The 7,211-nt window shown below is 38.6% G+C and overlaps 1 protein-coding gene across 15 annotated transcripts in view; it reads left to right on the forward strand.

Moving 5' to 3' along the window:
- The window catches only part of ARVCF (ARVCF delta catenin family member), a 245,741-nt gene that overhangs the window by 76,060 nt on the left and 162,470 nt on the right, over nt 1-7,211 (forward strand). For 10 of the 15 annotated variants that reach the window (XM_031057499.1, XM_031057498.1, XM_031057502.1 and 7 more), the window contains one exon: nt 5,741-5,806. The exons of the other annotated variants lie outside the window; for them this stretch is intronic. The gene's annotated coding sequence lies outside the window, so the exon portion shown is untranslated. The remainder of the gene's footprint in view (nt 1-5,740; nt 5,807-7,211) is intronic. 15 annotated transcript variants of the gene reach the window in all.

Consider the following 7,211-nt stretch of genomic DNA (forward strand, 5'->3'; position numbering starts at 1 on the left):
GCTACCCTGTAATTTTATTCACAGAATATTGTTAGTTAAGCTTTCACTCAGGCTGATTTTCTTCTTCTGTTTGGGCACAGTAAGAACTGGACATTTTTCAAGTACATATTTTTGGTAAGAAATATCCTAACTTGACAAACTATCTGGGAGCTGCTTTTGTTCAAGTTGAGCCTTTGCCAATGTAATTGCCAGGGCAGAAGCTGTTGGCCACGGGCAGTGAGTGCAGCATCATGAACACGCCAGGGCACTGTCAGAGCAGCCCAGAACATCTGATGGTGCTGCCTGCACAGTGCTACTGGTCATTGTCACCCCCATGGAACTGGGACATGGCTCTGCTGTGCTGCACAGCTCATCTGTGCTCTATGGCTGCAGTAGGATATCGATTGCAATTGCAGCTTTCCTTTTTGAATTAAAAATGTGAACAAAGATTCTTCTAAAAATTCCAGCTTGCTTTGGAAAATCTGCTCTCTTAACCTTATGGTTACAGGACTGGGTCTGACTTGCTTGAGAGAGGAATTTCTACCCTGGAGAATACAAACATCTGTAACCAGTTTCCCACAGTTGCTGTGGACTTTGTTGACATTAATATATTATTACTAAAACCAGGATTGATTTTTTTATCCTTCTTTTTCCAAGATTAAATTTCATTATAGAATTTTGGAAGATCACCTTTGCCTCCCATTTAAATGAATAAATTTATCCTCTTTCCATAATACATAAAAGGTGACTTTGGTTACCCCATGAATGCTATCAAGTTCAATTTAGATACCCTTAGTATACTAGAAAACAAAATTAGATAATTCATCATCTAAATTAAATGAAACTCCATATTATTATATTACCATGTAATATAACAAAATTCCTTTAAAAATTTTCATTAAAAAGTGATCAACTGCTGCATTTTAATTTAATTGGGTGTGATGAATTCTTATGCATCTTAGGCTGTAAAATTTTAAATTACATTTTTAAATAAAAGGTGTTCAGTTATAGTTTTATTGGTATGAACGTTCTTGAACAATGCTGTTGGTAAAGTCTCACTTATTATATATGTATCTGCACCAGTGTGTACCTTGTTTTTCCATTCCTGGATGTCTGTTTGTAATGAGAAGTATTGGGAACATAGTACTAGCAGCTGTCAGCAGGCTCTTGATAAGAAGATTATTATGTGTTAACTTTAAAGAGTTAGGAATGTATAATTTATGGCTACTTGGTGGATTTTGCAGATGTCCCAGTTGTACACAGTTGCTAATCGGAATGATGGAAAACATGACTTGGAAATACTGTCATTGAGGTTTGTTGCAATCAAGAAACTGCTGTTTGAGTGCAACTTCTCTGTTTGATGTTCAGGAGGAAATCTTAGTCCTGTATTAAAAACACTAAACTGTCTGGGCTTCTTATAAATATTAATTTACCAAGTGCACAGACGTCTGTGACATTTCCTTCAGAAGAAAGGATTAGCTTTAATTTTGCTTGTATCATAGCGCAAAGTGAATCACTGTACATTGGCTTTTGTAGTTCTGTATTTCATACATTTTCTTTTAATATGTCATGTCTTTATCAACACAGCAACACAGTAGAGGAAATAGGTGCACCTGGTTTGGCAGAGTTAGTTCAGCCATTGTTTCTGTAATAAATTATTTACTTCACTGGTAGCATGTAATGACTTGAGTGACATTTTATAGGCTGTTGTACATTTTCAGTCCTGACATTTTAAAAAGCCACAGTTCTTATCTGTGACATGTCTGTGTACTGATGCATGGGCTCTTTACTACTTCTGTAATATTTATATAAAATTTATTGGCAGTAACTGCTATTACCCAGCGCATCTCTTTTGAAAGGTCTGTGTATCTCTCCACGTTGACTGAGCTGTTCAGAGGGGGTTTGGAACTTTCTGGGCATTTTGCCACTACTTCTGTCTGAACTTTGTCTGCATTTGTATCAGCTGCTTTAGTTAGTGGTTGCTCGCTTGATGTTAACATGCTGATTTACACTATAATTAAGAATGAGTAGGAGTTTCTAAGGGAACTCAGAGCTCCTAAGTAACACAAAAATAATGCTGTTTTAAATAAATTTCTAGAGATAATTGAGTGTAAATATTAAAATATCAAACAGCTTGAAGTCCACCTCTTTTGATGGAAAGCTTTGTAATGAGTGTGCAGGGTGGCTGCTGTTCATTATGTTTGTATCACATCTTTAAGAGGAGAAACCTCACTTCCCATGACTGTTTCATATGTTTTGATGCAAGCTGTGACAAAGCATATACCCACACACTGAGTTGTGTAATGTAGCTACCTCATGTTTGCCATCTGATACCTTACATAAAAGCAGAACTGTGCTGTCAGTCAGAATACCCTAGATTTCTTTGTGAAATAAAATAGCAGTTTAGCAAATGAAGATGTAAGGCAAAGGGAGAAAATAGTTTCTTTTCACCTCCTTGTCTCTTAGTTAAGTAAATCACAGCAGATACAAAATACGCTTCAGAGCGCTCTATTCAGCTCTGCCCAAACTTCTGGTGATTTATCTGTCACAAGAGCTCTTGCCAAGAAAAACATACAATTGGAGGGTATCAGCTTCTTGCAATCAATAAAACAAAACATGGACAGACAAATTAATCTGGGAGTAAGTGAGTTCTTTTCCACCGGTCTCTTTTCCATTGGGGTAGCTGTTGGCAAGTGAAGTTGTGCTGACTGCAGTCTGCTGCTGTAAGTGACAGAAACATTCGTTCCGTGAGGCTGCTTTGAGGTTGTAAGTGTGCAGTGGAGCCATGAGTCTGCAGGTAATTTTTCTGCTACCAAATAAATTACATCATCCAAATTCCTTATTAGTTATTTTAATGCCAGAAATGCCAGAGAGAGCCAAAAATAAAGACTTTCCATTCATGCCCTGGGCAAGATTTTGCAATGTGTGCTTACAGTAGTATTGCAGCTGAATTGAAAAGCAGTCTGCTTGTCCATCCACACTTTGGTTTTGTCTGGTTTATTTTGGACTGCACTGCTTGCTTGCCTCACACCAGGCAGTGTTAATGTCACCAGTTTCTGTGCAGAAGTGAGGGATCTGCTCTGTGCCCCAGAATGTGTTCCAGCCCTGGGTTGTGTCACACTGTCACCATGTCACTGGCACTCAGACTGGCACAGTGGGAGCCAAGCCCAGGCATTCCAGTGGAGTTGCCCAGGCTGTACCTGGCTGAAGGCTGCTCCTCCCACTGACTGGAAGCAAATGTTTTCAAGTGCTTGGGTGGGTGCTCAGAAGCCTTTAGAGTAAGTGACCAAGAAGATGTGAGGAGTGGACTGCCAGCACAGACCAGGCATAGCTGATGAAACAAAATAAGACATTAAGAAAAAGGAATGGTAGAACACGTTGCTACTGAACTTCCCATCATGCTGTTTGTGTAAAAGTACTCATCTCTTGGCACCATTTGCAATGGTGCACAATCAAAATTTGTCCCTAAGTCTTCCTGTAGTCCAATAAGCTGCTCACATTGTCATCATGTTAGAAAAGCTTTAATAACTAATTATGTTCACTGGAGTAGGACAAGAATGAAGTGTGATGGGGATGCAATTGTGGAACTCGCTGACTGGCAAGAAATGCTTTGCTGATAGATGCTTTACTTTCCCAGACATTTTTGCAGTGTCAGTGCCTTGATATTCTGTTAAGTTCTTTCTTCTGAAAATATTTATCTTAATTAGTTACTATAGCTAGAGAGTAATTGTCTGATTTCTTTTCTTTTTCTTAGTCATTTGTTGGCTAGTAAACATAAAACCACTCAGTCTTTAACAGTGCAACTGGGGTAATTAGTTACAAGTGAGAGATAACAAGCAATCTGAAAAGGCATTACGGGTTTTTCTCCACCTTTCCCATTTGAGAGCTGTAAGATACTTGATTAAAATTAGCAATAAAAGTATATCACTGGAGTGAAGCAGCATTTTTGTAATGAAACCCAGGTGTTTTATTAAATGTAATACCATCCAAGCTGGTGGGTTTTCCCCCTCTCCCCTGCACCACAGGTCGTGTTATCAAATGTGCAGCAACCAAGGGCTGAAAAGGGGACTTTGCAGGATGGCCATGAGCCTCAGCAAGCTGCAGGCTCCCCAGGGTTTGGGCTGAAGCTCTGAGCTGGCAGCAGCCAGTACAAACCAGCCCTTGGCTTCCTGCTGGCAGCTGGGCTGAGCCCCTGTGAGCACAGCATTGTCTGATCCAGGTGTCTGCCATAACCCCCACAGCACATCAGGGACTGCCACTGCTTGACAAATACCCTGCTCAAAGAGTAAAATGAAACACCTAGATTTGTGCTAAAAAGACAAGGAGGTTTTTCTTGGTAATCAACACTAAATTTCAGGCTAAACAGGTGTGATAATCACTGCAAGGCCACCAGTAATACTGTGGGTATATATTAGAGTGCTGATATTTTATATATATATATAGGGATATTGTGAAGTAGGCAAATGCACTTTATTCCTGGGTTATAAGATAAAAAAAGATTCAGCAATCCCACAGCTGTACATGAATGTTATAGTATGACTAGGTCTTACCCAGGATATTCCAAGCCTTAGGCAGCTTGTCTTCTTGACTCTGAATCAATAACAAAAATACAGGTGAAAAAGGAGGAAAGAAAAATTAAGGGAAGTATTTTTTCCAGTAGTTTTTGTCTGTTTGACGTGACACTAAATGTAAAGCATTATTTCTTTCTGACTTAATAAAATAAATAAAATTAGTTTACTTAGAGGAGATAAGTCATATTCTTATGCGACAAAAGCTAAAAGAAATCAGGCTTCAAAGAAGCTCTCTTCTTGCATTGGAGATGTTGAATTTTCTTTTAGCACCTCTGTGGTTACAGTGAGTCTGCAGGATTGAAGTGTTTTTCCCTACTTACCACTCAGGTGTTTATTTGGCTGCCTTGTGCCATCCAGACAAAGGAGGAGCAGTGAAAAGGGGATGGAGGCGTGTGTTGGTGGAAGGGCAGTGGCATGTCTGGTTTTTGGTAAACTTCACCTGAGTGAAACCCAGCAAGGCTGATCTGCAGGAATCAACTGCTTGAAATGTTCTTGCTCTCAGGAAGAGAGTAGGAGAGTGGGAAGCCAGGACAAAGGATCCTGCTGGCTAACTTTGGGAAATTGCTAGGATAAGAATGCTTGATGGGAATGCTGCATGAAGCTCTAAAAAAAAAAAAAAAAAGAGATTAAGAGATTTTGAAAAACATCAAGTTCTTTCTGCTGAATTTTCTCTTGTTTTCCTGTTCCCTGCTGTTAGGAGAAAAAATGTCAGACAGGATGAGGTGTATCTGTGGAACCACAGTTGGCATTTTTAGAACCACTAGATGGCATTTAGACCTGGATGACTGAAAATGCTCTGGTGTGTGTTTATGAGGCAAACATTTTTTGCTTCTAAATCTAGGAATTAATGGGGAATTAAATATATATTTGATTAAAATTTAGGAATGTGTGATTTATGCACATATGAGTGGCACTGGCACAGAAATCAGGAGGATCTTTTAATGGAGTTTACTTTCAATACTCCAGTTCTGTGGGATTTTCTTGGGATTTCAGGTGATGGTGGAATAGATGCTGGAGCTAATGCTTTTTTGTAAACCAGCATGACTCAGGAAGGGGAACCAAGGAGAGATACAAATAAAAGACTTTCACAGTATTATGTAAATGTTATCAGTTATTCAAAAATAATCCCCTCTTTCTATTTCCCCCAGATGGAATAAAAATCTTGGTTATTTTCTTTGTTTCTCTTACAGAGTTATTATCAAACCAAGGGAGAATTTCCATCTTAAAAGCCACTACAGAAAGAAAGATTATAAAAGGTACTGTGTTTCTGCAGCCGAGTCTCTTGAGTGTCTTGTTACTATTTCATTATGTGTGTTCTTAAATCACCATCCTTTTATTAAATTGTCTTTACACCTCAGAAATTCATTCATTTGCATGCTATTGAAGGCCAGCTAAAATTTTTTTAGCATAGTGGTAGAACGGCTGAGGAGCAGAAAGAAGGGAATCCCCCTATGATATCCCTTAAAACTGGAGCTAGGACAGGACCCATCATTCATTGTGTCCAGAGCAGAGGCAGTGGCAGGGGTAGAACACAAGTGCAGCTGAGGAAAACAGGGATGACAGTTTTTTCTTTTGTGCCTTCTCTGATCCATCTCTCCCTTTTCCTATTACCATGGAAATACTCATTTAGCTTCTTTCTCACAGAGGAGGGGATGCCTCTCAGCTGTGGGACTTCTTCCTGTGGGCAGTGAGGGTGAGACTCTCAGGGTGTCTTTTCCTCTCTCCATGCCCTCCCTGCCAGCTATATCTTATCTGGAATCCAAAGCCAGTCCTCTGGTCTCTTAGAGGATGACCATAAGCATTTTCAGCTGCTCTGAATTCACCTCCATACTTTGCTGTGTCTGTTTTAAATCTGGGGACTTGAAAGTGAATAATGGGATTAAATATTAAAGTACTCTTGTTTGTTTTCCTGAAATACTGCTCCCTTCTGTGTACTGCTTTATTTTTCTCAGTGTAGGTGGATTACAGTTTTAGCCAAGCATTCCTCGAAAATAATCCTCTCAATAACACATATCATGTTACTGACTTTTATAAAGTTTTTTCCATTTTCATTTGATTGTTTTTAGATTAAACATATATGTCAAACCAAAAAGTTTTATTGAAAATAAATAGCTCATTTAAAGTTTCAAAGCTGTTTGTAGGAAGGATTCTCAGCAGAGTTTACATTGTATTTACTGTCTGAATTGTTTGGGGCTTACCTCTGTTACTTTCATAGTTTTAATGAAATTAGTTAGAAGTGTTTATTATAGCTGAAATGTATTCCTGTTTATACAGTGCAGGATTTTAATTTTAATATAATAGAGGGAATTTGCTTGAAACATTTGAAGTGGTTAGAAAGTTAAAGCAAAATTGTTTTTTCCCACTCAGCAGTTATCAGCAGGATGGTTATTAAAAAAGGATGTTTGAATAGAAAGTTGTTTCTTGAAGCAGATCTTCAGCGATTTGGAAGAAATATTTCTGCTTCCAAATAACTGTAATTAGGCACTAGTGATAAGTTTGTTCCTGGAAATAGGAAATATTCTTGGTGGGGGATATAAACTACAAAAAGCATTGAGATTTAGTCAAAGATAAAAATGCAGGATAGGCTTGGAAGGGGTGAGATCAGAGTCTTAACTATAGCTATCAGGAAGAAAATGACTTCTCCAGAAGACAATTGGTACT

Source organism: Geospiza fortis, unplaced genomic scaffold, assembly GCF_000277835.1.
Source record: "Geospiza fortis unplaced genomic scaffold, GeoFor_1.0 scaffold408, whole genome shotgun sequence".
Taxonomy (NCBI): domain Eukaryota; kingdom Metazoa; phylum Chordata; class Aves; order Passeriformes; family Thraupidae; genus Geospiza; species Geospiza fortis.